Raw genomic sequence first — 14,454 nt, forward strand, 5'->3', positions numbered from 1 at the left:
GGCAAACAAGTGCACTTCTGCGAATCCAGAGAGTCCCATTAGTTGTCAGATCATCTTATAAACTGACAGGCATCTGACTACTGAAGTTCCCATCTCCTCCCCCAATGAAGTCCTTGTCGGGACAGAAGCCAGCTCAGTCAGACGGTCCTATCTCACGACAGGCTGGGGGCACATTGCACTTAACATCTATTCACATTCCGCTTCAGCCAATGATGTTCACAATTCTGCTGCTGTTCCAAAGAGCCTTTCAGCCAGACTGCAACTGACTGTGTGGGTCATGTATCAGCCAGTGGCCCATGGTGAACTCGGCATAGATGAGCTTCTGGCACTCCACAACAGTTGCTGCCAAACGCCAGCGACCAAACAGTGATAAATCCAGAGCATCCCATTGCCAAAATGAAGCCAAAAGGTTTATTAGCAAGCTTTCATTATCCTCATGATGTCAGTTTATCAACACACAGCAGATGCACAAAACTGAAGTGGAGACTTTAGATATGAGCCCCGGGCCTAGACTGGTCACTGTGCCAGGGGTAGCACCCAGATATTTTGGGTTACAGCTACCATCAGCCCCAACCAGCAGGGGCAATGGTTAGAGATTATGGAGCTGATGTCCAGGAGTTCTGGGACATTATCGGGATTTCAAAGGCAGAAGTGACACCTGGGGGAAATTTCTGGAAGGCGATGGGGTTTTGTGTGTGTGTGTGTGTTTCTGTAAAACTCAAAAGCTCATCAACTTTCAGGGTGTCCTGGTTTTTACTTTTTGCAATGTGGCAGAGTTAGGTTGCAGGTTCGATCCTCATAAGAGGCAGCTGCATCGCAGGGGGTTGGACTAGAATTCAGGGGTCAGCAAACTTTTTCAGCAGGGGGTCAGTCCACTGTCCCTCAGACCTTGTGGGAGGCCGGACTATATTTTGGAGAGAGAAAATGAACGAATTCCTATGCCCCACAAATAACCCAGAGATGCATTTTAAATAAAAGGACACATTCTACTCATGTAAAAACATGCTGATTCCTGGACCGTCCGCTGGCAGGATTTAGAAGGCGATTGGGCCAGATCCGGCCCCCGGGCCTTAGTTTGCCTACCCGTGGACTAAATGAGCCTCAGGATCCCTTCCAACTCTATAATTCTATGATTCTATGTTGGATAATCCTGTACCAGGGACTTTGTGTATCCGAGTGCCCTTGTCTGGCACATCAGCTCCAGTTGTGACAGGCCAGCAAAAGGAAGCCTCTAGATTGGCTAGGCATGGCATAAATATTTGGTGCTTGGTCTCCTCCCTTTGTTCAGTTAACGGAGCTGGTGAGTTTCAGGGTTTATCCAGCTTTTAGCTCAAGCCATTCAGTTCCAAAATACTGCACACCCCTGCCACATCTAGAAGCAGATATAACCTCTTATGGCCCTGCCAGGCCCCACGCAGTAGTGAGAGCATTTACAGACACAGAAGCGGAGAGATAGCTGCTACATGAGGCAACCAAATTGGATTATCTCCATATTCCACAGAGCTTTTGCATGTTAATACCACCTACTCACCAGATGTAGCAAAACAAGCCATGTGGCAGTTGGAATATATATATATATATATATATATATATATATATATATATATATGAGAGAGACAAGGAGAGGGAACACAAGCAAATAGAGAATGAATTGGTTCCTCCATCCCTCTCCACACACCCCCACCGAAAATTAAAAATAAAACCAGTATTTTCTTTGAAACCCTTATAAGCAAGGAAGACGTGCTGCTGCTCAACACCTGCAGAATGAGGCCAAGGCAGCTTTTTCCTTTTGAAAAGTGCTGGATATGTCAGTCCTGGACACGGCATCTTCTGGAGGTTTTCCTAACAGCTGTTCCATATAATGTCTGGCATCAGCACACCTGGGAGAGGCTGAGACACTAAAAAGGTGGCAGGCCTATCGATTTGTGGCCACTCACCAGATGGAAACGGAAATGGAAACGGAATATGAAATCCAGCCCTCTGGGGATTTCAAGGAAGTCTTACCCTGTAAGGCCTAGGCTTTGCTAAATGATGCAGCCCTCAAGTTCTTATGTGAAATATTTGTTTTATTTATTTATTTATTTATTTATTCATTCATTCATTCATTCATTCATTCCCCTCCCTCTCCGGCCAGAGCTGGGCTCAGGGTGGCTAACACCAGTAAAATTACAATAAAAACATAATGGGGGCAGGCAATTTAAAATACAGGTTAAAATGCAATTTAAAATGCAGCCTCATAGATCAAATATGTAGCCCATATATCAAAACCATAAGGGAAGGGAAACATACAGGTCAGACTGAGTCCAAACCAAAGGCCAGGCGGAACAGCTCTGTCTTGCAGGCCTTGCGGAAAGATGTCAAGTCCCACAGGGCCCTAGTCTCTTGTGACAGAGCGTTCCACCAAGTCGGGGCCAGTACTGAAATGGCCCTGGCCCTAGTTGAGACCAATCTAACCACCTTGCGACTTGGGACCTCCAAAGTGTTGTCATTTGTGGACCTTAAGGTCCTCCACAGGGCGCACCAGGAGAGGCGGTCCTGTAGATGTGTGGGTCCTAGGCCACGTAGGGCTTTAAAGGTCAAAACCAGCACGTTAAACCTGACCCTGTACTCCACCGGGAGCCAGTGCAGTTGGTAAAGCACTGGATGAATGTGATTCCGCAGCAAGGACCCCGTAAGGAGCCTCGCCGCGGCATTCTGCACCCGCTGGAGTTTCTGGGTCAGCTTCAAGAGCAGCCCTGCGTGGAGCGAGTTACAATAATCAAGCCTGGAGGTGACCGTCGCATGGATCACTGTGGCCAAATCAGGGTGAGAAAAGTAAGGGACCAACTGCTTAATACAGTGGAGATGGAAAAATGCCACCTTTCCTGTGGTTGCAACCTGTATAGGTAAATAGGTAGACATACATCGCATCCGTAGTGTTGTCATCCCAGCAACAGCTGCCATGAAGAAAAACACCTGTTAACTTTACTATGCACCCACTCTTCTGTAAACCCAAAAGCAACAGATGGATTCACCATTAGATTGCATATGTGGTCAATGTGGAGTCCTCTCTACGGGGCAGGTATTATGTGGTGCTGCCTCTGTATGACAAACAGAATTGGGCTGCCTGTGCTGGATTCCTTTGAATTCTCTTGCAGCGCCAAAGGAAAAAGAAAGTCCGTGTTAGCCTCTTTGGGTTGTGACCCTCGACCATAGGCACCTAGGGGTCCAGGTCCCTGCAGCCAAGCCAATAAAATATTTGAGGGGGCTGCCCCTCCCATGTGGATGAGAATCGCTACCCTTCTCTTTTTCTCTCCATGTTTGCCCTTTGTTCCCCAACAAGCCCTGTAAAGGAACTTGTAAAAGGGTTGCAGGATGGCAAGAGAGTTAGGATCGGACAAAACCCTTTGATGTTGTTTGTTGCAGCCCTTGCAACTGGAGCTAGAAGGAGAATGTGCAGGGGAGAAAGTGAAGCGAGCAGACGAAATCCAGGCACCTCAACGTTCCAGACAAGAAGAGGAAGCTGATATTTGTGATCTCTGGCTACTTCTGCAGTGTGTGTGTGTGTGTGTGTGTGTGTGTGTGTGTGTGTGTGTTGCAGTCTGTCTGACACATATACTTCCAACAGCAAGAGAAGTTCTCATTGACAGTCCCAGCTGCAGGCTCCTCTCCATTAAATCCCTCTCAGATTTGCAGCCTCAACCACATGCTGTGTCAGGATGCTGTCAGTGACTCCCGGCTGTTTCCCAGGAAAGTATAACGACAAGGAGAGATTTCTTACCATCCTTTTTTTATTCAGTATTTACAGAGAGAGGCTATAGAACCTCTTGGATAATGGTGTTGTCCCAAGAGAATCTCCACCCTTGTCTCTCCCACTTCCTCATTCGTCATCCTCGTCAACTTATCTACCAGTGCTGCTAAGTGCCCTCTGTCTTTGAGCTCTTTGCTCTCCTACTTTTAAGGCTTGCTGGGTTCTGGGAGATGGAGGGTCTGGAATGCTTTCTAATGACAATGTACCAGCCAGGTGTTGCTCTGGTTCTCTCAGGATTTCCCAAGTTTTCCTCTCATCTGCCTCTGAGCTTCAACCTCCCTCAAACCCCTGTTGTAAATCTATACTGTCTTCCTTTTTCACCTCCCTGGGTCAGGATGGGGAGGTGGTCTGCACTATTCCTCCTCTGCCCAGTCCCTGACACGCTGTAAGAGTAAGGGAAGGAGTGGAGGTGGGATGGGAAGGAAGAGGAGGAGGGAGGGAGGGAAGGAAATTGCCCAGAGCTTTACAATTTCCTTTCCAGTTTCTTTTCAGCCATCCCTTCTTCCTCCCCATCTCCCACCCTCCCTTCCACATCACCATCCTTATCTGCCCCCCCCCAATATTTTCCCCAAGGTGCCGTCGCTGCCCTCAATCCTTTATAAAAATTCAGGCATTTCACAAAATGAAATTAATGAGGGAAACGGACAAAGACCTGGAAAAGCAGGCTGTAGAATGTGTCTTCATATTGTGGTGGGTGATGAGAACTTGTCACTTACAAGATACACAATGACAACCAAGGGCACTAATGCTTTGTGGGAGCTGGGATAGAGAAAACCAAACTTGCTCAAAGCATCCCTTGCCTAAATCCATTCCTAAAGGGAAAGGAATAGCAGCAGCAGCAAATAGCAGGAGGGAAAATAGGACACTGGAAACATGGATGAGGTCCTGCAGTGCAGTAGTCTTCAAGGTTGCAGAAGAAAAAAGTATTTACTGAAGTCAAAAGCAGACCATTAGAACAACATCAACACAGACAGTGGCTGGGGATGTTGAGTACAGCTAAGACATAGTTACTTATGTTTTGCAAACTCAAGAGTTTGACAGTGGGGTTGGCATCTGGTATCTGGGTGATCAATTGCCTTATCTGGCTAACTGACCCATTAACCTGCTCTTTATCAAAGATATTGGCTAGGGAGCAAGGTGGGCTTTGAACTCATACAAATGTTAATGGAGCAGTTTGAAACTATGCAACCATTATTTGGATGATTACAGGCCTACTGCTTTTTACTTGCAAATGCGATATGGTATATTAATAAGCATGGATTGGATGGGGGGAATGCTAGGCTTCAGAGTGATAGTCTTCATTTCATATTATATTCTGCAGAACATTGGGTTCCATGGAAGGCAGACTTGGTTCACTGATTTTGTAGACCAAAGCAAAAGATCTAAAGTGCTCCCTCTCACCTGTTAGACCTCAGCCGGCCCCCTTTCCCCACAGTCATTGCTCTTCCTCTTTTCTTCAGAGCGGGCCACAAACATGTCCTTCTTTCCACTCCCTTACAGCACCTCCACCACCAGTGGCCCCATTCATCTTCAGTATATGGAGATGAATATACAATGAGCCAAGGTCAGCTAACCACAGAAAGGAAGGCTATGGAGAAACAGGTGGATAAAATGGGACAGGATTGGCACCTATAAAAATCTAGGTTGATTCTGCTTTTCTGGTGATGCAACAGAGAGGGGAAGTGTATTGTTCTGTATAATCTCTTCTCCACACTAGTGTCATCCTCTCATTATCCCTGACCTAGCTTAGGGCTCATAAAATCCTACATAGGTGGAAGACACCAGGCTGAGGATATCTGCTCTTGAGAAATAGAGAGGGAAATTATTCACATGCAATCAGTAGGCAGTAACATCACAGAAAAGTAGGCAGTAATATTCATCTGAAACATAAAAGGTAATGTTGCACCATGTGGGAACACACATTGTTCTTCTAGAGGATAAAAGATTTAAGCAGTTTTGCCAGTCTAGCTGTCATCTCCCCCCTACCTTGAAAAACAAAAAAACCTTCAGATTATTGGGGTGGTAGGGTTAAAAGTTAATAAGGATTGGGTTATGAAGGCTAATAAATCTATGCCATTCAGTGGATTTCTGCAGATACCTGCTGAGGACATTTTAATAGGTAAAGGAAAGTGAGGGAAAGTTGGAGTGACTCGTGATCCAGCAATGCAAAAGAATTAGGTTTTAAGTGAGAAAGCATGTTTCCTAGGAAACTGCATGAACTGCTTGGGGAACATCAAACAAGAGCAATTTCCTCACAACAACCCATGACTAAACTGATCTCTCACACCTCTGACAACTTCACCAGTAGGGAAGATATTGGGTGCCTTTTGTATCCTCCCCCCGTTCCTTCCTTTGATTTATCTATTATATGATTCACACCATTGTTACCTGCCCATGCGCAAGGATGGGCATGGCGTCTGGCTGCCATTTTATCTAATTGGGAAGTATTTCTCTCTTCCTCTTCTCGCGCAGAGACTGTTGCTTCCGTAACGGAGCTACAAGGACAATTTACATTGCTTTGCAGTCATCTGCTGTGCTGTTAACTCAGTGGCACTCAGAGCAGGAACATAAAACAACTCTGTGGACAAGCACCTTCCGAGGTTCTCCTTGCACTGCGCTTCTATAGAGCCACTTTTCATCTCAGCAGCATATCTGCCTTGCTACATTACGGTTTCCGCGCCGAAAATAAATGCCTTTCATATCTCAGCATTCCCAAATGCATTTCATACCGAAACATTGGCAATCTTAAACTGATGCTTTTTCATGCCTCTCGGAATATTAAAATGCATGCTAAGTGAAAATGTGCACTTTAAAGCAGGATTTTAAATTACCTCTGCAGAAGGCATAACATCCAGAAAGCAGAGCACAACTATCGGTATCTATCATTCCTTTTAATAGCAAACTCGGGTGGTTGAGTGCAGCCAAAATCAGAGCCGAAATAGGGCCACTGAGAAAGGACAAGGAGGTAACAGCACATTTATGCAAACCTGGGGGTAGATGGATCTGTCAATTTCAGTTCTCTTGGTTACTTATTTTTCCCTGGTCTTAAATTCAGTTCTGCTCGTTTCTGCAGCAATATGTGAATTTTCTTCTTACAACCCTTCATGAAAATTCTTCATCAATTTAGTGTGAATTTTCTGCTAATAAATGTTTTTATGCAGTTTTGATAAATGTACACATTTTTGCAAGTCATTTCCCCTAATATAATGCATTTTCTGTGTTATATTTAGGCACAATCCTACCTAATATATGCATTTTTTGTAAACCTTGGTGAGTTGGAGAACTGCATCACAAAATTCGGATGACTATGTTTCGGTTCTCATATTGTTTCAGCAAGGGTGAATTTGATAAATTCATTTTTTAAATATGAACTGAACAGAAGTTCTCCCCCAACCCCAGATGAACCCTAAAATATGCAGAAATAGAAAAAAGTTACAGGGGGCAACCCGTTCCCTAAAGTAGCCAAATTAGAATCCTCAGTCTCTGAAAACCAAAGAAAGTTGAGTCAACTAGAAAACAACAATGCAAAAAAGGAGGAGGAAGGAAGACTTTGGTGCTCACTCGTGCAAGAATTATTTATTGTGCACAATGCATTTCAGAGTACAAGGACTCCTTCAGGAGCTATAAACACTAACAATGGGCCACATAAATAAAATGAAAAATAACATTACGTTTTTTCTGCAATAAGTATACATCTGTAAGCCCCAAAATTCTTTAAACCACACACCTCAAACTCTGTTGATACGTTTATATCTAAACTCCATAAATCTTAAAATATATATTTTTAAAGAAATTTAGAAATAGAAAAACACAGCATGTATCAATACGGAACTCAAACCTTGGCCATAAATTCCTTAAAACGTCTTGTTTCAATATAAACAGTACACATCCATCTATTTTAAATGCAATCGGAGCTGATTAGCAAAGATCTTGGGACACAAATAATCCAGTAGGAAATTCTCCTGCATTTATTTCAGTGGAGCATAGCTAAGAAATATTCCCTTGTAGTTAATCCAGTATGAAAATTACTTTTTAAAAAATACTAATTATATGTAACAGCTGAGGAATGGGGGATAGCTAAGGCTATCATCCTAAAATCCCACTTACCTGGGCCCCATTGAATTAAACGGGACATACTTCTAAATAAGCTTGGTTAGGATTCCATTGTAGGTCTCTTTTCTTAGATTCAGATCATACTGTTTCTTTATAGTAATAAGACTAGCACTTTACAGATGTTCAGGCTCTCTTCCACATGTTCAATGAATGCTCTTGCAGTGGGCATGTGCATAGTGTAGTATAGGGTTCCCATAGCCTATTGGAAACAGTGTCTGGTTGGAAATCACTGAGATGTCTGTATAAATCTGGATGTATGACAGCCCATGTCAGAAGTCTAGATTTTGGCTCAACAGCTTTGCCCAAGAAAAGCTCAAGAACCTTTGTGTCTGGGTTTTCACTATTTCAAATATGGCAACCCTAGTACTACGTGCTAGTATGCTTATATGAAATGAGTTGCATAGAAAATCTGTGACAAATGCATTCTTCTTATCATGAACTCAGCATCCGTCAGCAAACAGTGGTTATGAAATAAGCCTTGCTGGTGGAAATCCTATTTATTTCTTCAGTCTTTCCAAAACCACTCCTCTTAGCCTTGGGTTAAAAATTAGATGCTTTCCACAGAAATACATTGTACAAGGTGGAAGTGGAATGATGGTGAATGTGAAGTAAAGTTTCATTGATTTTGGGTGCAGTGCTAGGACCAAAGCTTCAGATCAGTTTTGTCTATGGGAGATAGGACTGTAGCACTGGGAAAGAGGCAAAAGAGAGATCCAAGATTCAGGAGTTGGATCGAAGTGCAAACACTACTGGTCTCCACATTTCCCCATCACACCCCATCAGCACCAGTTCTCCTTGCAGCTGCAAACATCTGGCTTTCTGCTCAGCTGGTATGGGCTCAAAGGGAAAGCCAGAATTTGAAAATCAAATCTCGTAACCAGTATGGAATTTGTATCAGACTTGTTATATAAAATACTTTAGCGAAACAAGAACAGAACAACAATAACAGCTATTCCCTTGATATTAAAACCGTGCAGGATTTTGCTTTCTGTTTTGCTTTTATTTTATTCTATTCTTCTTATCTTTGAAAGCCCTTTCACTTAGCCAAAGACATCTTTGGGATTAACGTTTTTCTTTTCTTCAGGGAGAAAAAAAGTTTTAACTATTTTTAGCCAATGTGAAATGAGATGATGAATGCTGCAATTGTCAACTCCACTTTAAGTTGCACATAACACACTGCTCTTCATAAATATTTACGATGGCTAAATAATTATCCTGGACTCTTCAACTTGGCTTTCTTTATTATGACCGTGGGGAGCCAGAAAAACACTTGTTCTGCTTCAAACGTACAGACAGAGTTATTATATTACAAAATATCCTCTTCTGCCTTGTTGTTATTACAGGATTCTGTGCTGTTTTGATTTGATAGAATTAGCTTCTTGAAGGGGAAGACAGAAACTCTCGGGTCTGCTCTCACCAGATCAATACATGGAGCCTGGCAAGTGTTCCAAAACATCTCCATCAAAGCAAACCTGCATTCGTCTTCTTTTCCCAAATCCACCGGTGGCTTAATTTTTGCAACAAAAGCAGATGAGAAAGATAGGCCTATATCCAGTGACCTAAAATATGCAGGATGTCAGCCAAATCCTGAGAAAAGCATGTGGTTTATTCAAAGAAATGATTGAGAGCTGACGAGTTGCAGGTGCACCTATTTATGTACTAGAGGGTGTGGAAAAGTAACAGAAAGCCAACAGCCCTCTTTTTAAAAACAGGGAGCGAAGGAAGGGAAAAACCATAAACAAACCAAAAATTCAGAGAGACTTCTCTCTTTCTCACACAGCCATTTTTCTAAAAAAAACCCACAATCCTTCTAAACTAGTAATGACCATGTTTTTCTAGCCCAACTTTCCTGTACCTGGTGCCCTTCAGCTATTTTGGACTTCAGCTCCCATCAGCCCCTGTCACCACAGCCAATGGGCAAAGGTGATGGGAGTTGTAGTCCAAAACATCTGGGGACACCAGGTTGCAATTGCTGTTAGTGGGCCCTGCTGTAGCTGCCAGTATTGAAGCAAGAGCGTTCAAGCCGTTTCCTAAATGGCAAGGCTGGAGAATCTTGTTTCAGTATCTTTGTTTCACCCACATTCTAGGGATCTGGATTTACACTGAGTATCTCTTTAGGTGTCAGGGACTGGCTGGATGAGGAGGACTGGTGGGAGGCTCCAGCTGGAGAGCCTCCTAGGGAAGACTCAGAAGGCTGAGAGTCAGGGGAGTGGTGGTGGGACAATGAAGGGAAGGACAGAATGGTTAGATGCTGAAAAAGCAACAGGCTTCAGTGAGAGGGAGGAAGAAGAAAACACTGCAGACATAGGACAGGGAGCTGAGGAGGAGGTGGGGACTGAGGCTGCAACAGATTCACAGGAGCCTTCCAGTCTACTGTATTCAGCTCCCTTCCTGTCTTGTCTCCAAAGGCATGGAGACTGTTACAAACAACATGCGCAGAGGGGTGTAGGGGTCCCCTCCTTGAGATTAAGTCTGCTTGGAAAGCAACCTGCCGAGGAGGAGACTTAAGGCAGATTGTCAGTTCTGGGAAATGCTATACCAGGGCTTGTCTTGCTCACAGGTTTCTCTGTTTTATTCCCTGAATAAAAAAATCAATTTCACTGCTTGTCTCTGAGTCTCCGTGCTGACTGGCAGCTGAACCATCCCTGACATTACGGCAGGCATCAGCAATTTTTGGCCCTCGATTTTTGTTGAATGATAAATCCCATCAGCTTTGACCTTGCTGCCTGGAGTTGATGGGAGATGTAGTTCAGGAACATCTGGTGGTCCAAAGGTCCCAGTCCCACCCCGCCATGTGGGAACAAGGCTAAAGGTAAAAGGGGATTTCATGGCATGTTTATCAAGCTGATGAAGGATCTGGAAACCAACCCCTATGAGGAATTGTTGAGGAAGTTGGGCATGTTTAGCCTGGAAAAGAGAAGACTGAGAGGAGATATGATATCCATCATCAAATATCTTAAGAGCTGTCACATAGAAGATGGAGCAAGCTTGTTTTCTCCTGCCCTGGAGGGTAGGACTTGAACCACTGGCTTCAAGTTGCAAGAAAGGAGATTCAGACTAAACCTCAGGAAGAACTTTCTGACAGTAAGAGCTGTTCAACAGTGGAATGGTCTCCGTTGAGAGGCTGTGGGCTCTCCTTTCTAGGAGGTTTTCAAGCAGAGGTTGGATGGCCCTCTGTCATGGATGCTTTAGCTGAGATGCTTGCACTGCAGGGGGTAGAGTGGATGACCCTTGGGTCCCTTCCAACTCAAAGATTCTATGATTCTGCATGACATAAATGCCCCTTCTGGAAATACAGAAGACTATCGTGCATTTCTGTGTTAGCTGCAAACATGTTTTCTCCAGAAGCAAATTACATGGAAATGAGTGCTATATTCAGCTATATTTCCAAAGTGGCTTTTACACTGTGTGAAAGCTCAAATATAAGATAGAAATGAAGAGTTAGGGAAGCATCGGGAAAATAGAATGAACAGAATGCAACCCAAGTGGGAAGGTTCAATACTGACAGGCTGGGATGCTCATCCGACACTTCCATTGTGAAGGCAAGTTTGGCACATAGCTGAATAATGGATGGTGAGCCCCCTCCTTTTATAGACATATTACATCTGTCTCTAACCCAAGAGAGGACCCTCTGAGTCATCAGAGTGTCATTGTCATTTTCGTCACAGAGTACATTTGTTTTGGAATCCTATTGTTAAAAGACATGCTGCATCTTGTAAAAATACCCGTTGTGGAGGCTGAAGTATTCTTAGGTAGTACGGAAAGAAGGAAGGTGGGGGAGAGGCAAACGTAATTTACCTTGTCATTCAAGAATAGAAGAGCGTGACAACAGATATGCCATTTTTGTACGATGCCTTAATGAGCTCAATAGAAAGGGAAGACTTTGTCAGCTTTACGAAACCTTAACACCGGGAAAATAGTTTGTCCCCTGTAATTTAGTCAAAGTTAGTCACGGCAAAATCCCAGTGATCCAACAGAATAAAGCTTCAATCTAACCCACACTCAGCTGGGAATAAGGCCCATTGGATCCAATGAAACTTACTTCTGAGTAGACATGGTTTATTTCATGCCCTCCAACAATAATAATTTATTATTTATATCCGCGTATCTGACTGGGTTGCCCCAGCCACTCTGAGTGGCTTCCAACATATATAAAAACATAATGAAACATTAAACATTTCAAAACTTCCCTATACAGGGCTGCCTTCAGATGACTTGGGGGTTGGATAACTCCATACCCACCAACGTTTCTCCAATGAAAATAGGGGTGTCCTACCACACCCTCCAATATTTTTCTGATGAACATAGGGACATCCTCAAGAAAAGCTGGACAGTCCAGGATCAAATCAGAAACCAGAATGGCTTCTGTAAATCCAGGACTGTCCCTGGAAAATAGGGACACTTGGAGGATCTATTGTTTGGAATTGTATTGTAAGTTAGCCTGGTCATGACTTAGTCCATTGGTTTCCTTGGTCATGACTAATTGAAATCCTGCCATTTTCAATGGGACCTACCCATTACTAAGTTCCACTGGGCTGTGCCATTCACCTGAATATGAATGAGGCTGGATACACATGAAGAACCACCATAATATGCTTCTGTTGGCTGGTAGCTTTTGCACAAGTCTAGGCTAAAAGCCCTACCTCTCATGCAACTCTCAAGCGATCATTTGCTCTGTCTAGTCAACAAATGTGGTTCCTCCCCCATTCCAAAAGAAATAAGCTGATGGGGCACCATTTGTGCAATAGGGAACACAGAAAGCTGCCTTATACTAAGTTTGGCCATTGGCCCACTTCAATCAGTATTGCCTACACTGATTGGCAACAGCTTTCCAGTGTTTCAACAGGGGACATTCCCAGACCTACCCCAAAACTAGGGACCATGTGCATGCAGAGTAGATGCTTTAACACTGCTGTAGCCATTCCTCCCAATTGCAAGGTGGAAACTTGCTAAGAATAAATAAAACTGCAATGTTTACGTGTTCACTGTTTCTTTAGAAAGGAGAGGGTAGGGGACGAACCAGAGAAGTTGGGAAAGAAAAGAATTTTCCTCCCAGCAGAAAAGCAGCTTTGACAGCAGGGACCCTTTCTGAACCAAAGTAAGACATTTTCCAGTCTGGCTAGGTGTTAACTTTCTGTGAAATGGCAATGCTTAAGTGTCATTGACAGCATTACCCACCATGAATTTGTGCAAAAAATTTTTTTTCCTTTTTTTAAAAAAAAAAACCAACATTAATGATTGACACAGAAACTAAATAACCAGTTGAATTAAATGATCCAGATGAGCTATTGTTTTAAATATAGTTCTATGCATCTGGGGTGGGAGTGAATTGTTGTATTTTATATCTGCAGGAAAACATGAAAGGGGGGAATAATCAGCTGACAGGATGTTCAAATCAGTTATTGTATGTCTATCTCAGCCCATTTTTTTAATGGACTTCAGTATTCACTCAAAATTGAAGCCTTGGAACTTGGTGGGCTTTAAATTAAAATGTGTGGTTGTTAATTCCTTCCACTTATTTCTACAGCCAGGCTACATTTCGCCTTTTGTTCCTCTTTCAACTTGTTCTTCAGCCCAGGAAAGCTGGGGAATGCACGTATCACTGTTCCCAAAACATTTCTAGGTCAACTGGAAATTTTGAAAGAGAGATTCTTTTCATTAGATTTCACACTGTATTTTGGAGATCAGAAACATGCAGGCCAGACAGGGTGAGGAGTCAAAACCCCTGCATGCTTAACAGCGCTGAGTTTCCTTTTGAGGTTTCTTTCTTGGTACTCCTGTTATTCTAAGGATGTATACCTTAGGCCTACCACCGTTGCTCATGAAAAGGCATATAAAGCTTATGGAGGTCACTAAGCTTGAATAAAAAAAAGAACCAAGAAAACAAAAAAACAAAAACAAAAAAAGCCACAGAGTTTCTGAATCAATATCTGATGGAAAAGCGAGCTCCAAATTGGCACCAGGCTTAGCCGTCTGGAAAACAGGACATTAGCAGAGAACAAACACCTCTGAGATGATTTGGATCTGAACAATGCCTTTTATAATTCACCACTGTGCATTTAAGAAATGTCACAGAGGAACACAAGAGATGCCTGGCTTTTTTTCTCTCAGTAATATAACAGAGAAAATCCTCTGCACCTACTTCACTGTGTAGGATCAACACAATCCAGTTAAAGCTTCTTAATCTGAAAAGAAAAGGATCAGGAAAGAGTATATTAGGTTTTTTATTTCCTTCCAGAGGAGGACATTTGAATGTGTCTTAGATGCACTGGGAGAAAATAACATATTACAGCATGTTACCTATGCTATGTCTGCTAACCCTGGGCTTAGCAGCCTCAAGCGTTAAGCATCTGTTAACTCAACAAAAGCATGAAATGAAGGTCAACATTGTAACAGATCCCATATCATCCAGCACCCTCTGTCGAGTATGTATATTGATGATCTGCCATATCCAGACATTCAAAAGATCTTTACTTTCATAAACATATAACTGAGAATAATTTAACTACAATCTCATGCTTATTCACTTTGTTCCTTACAGAGAGCACAGG

The sequence above is a fragment of the Podarcis vaucheri genome, assembly GCF_965113315.1.
Source record: "Podarcis vaucheri genome assembly, chromosome: 12".
In the NCBI taxonomy this organism is placed as follows: domain Eukaryota; kingdom Metazoa; phylum Chordata; class Lepidosauria; order Squamata; family Lacertidae; genus Podarcis; species Podarcis vaucheri.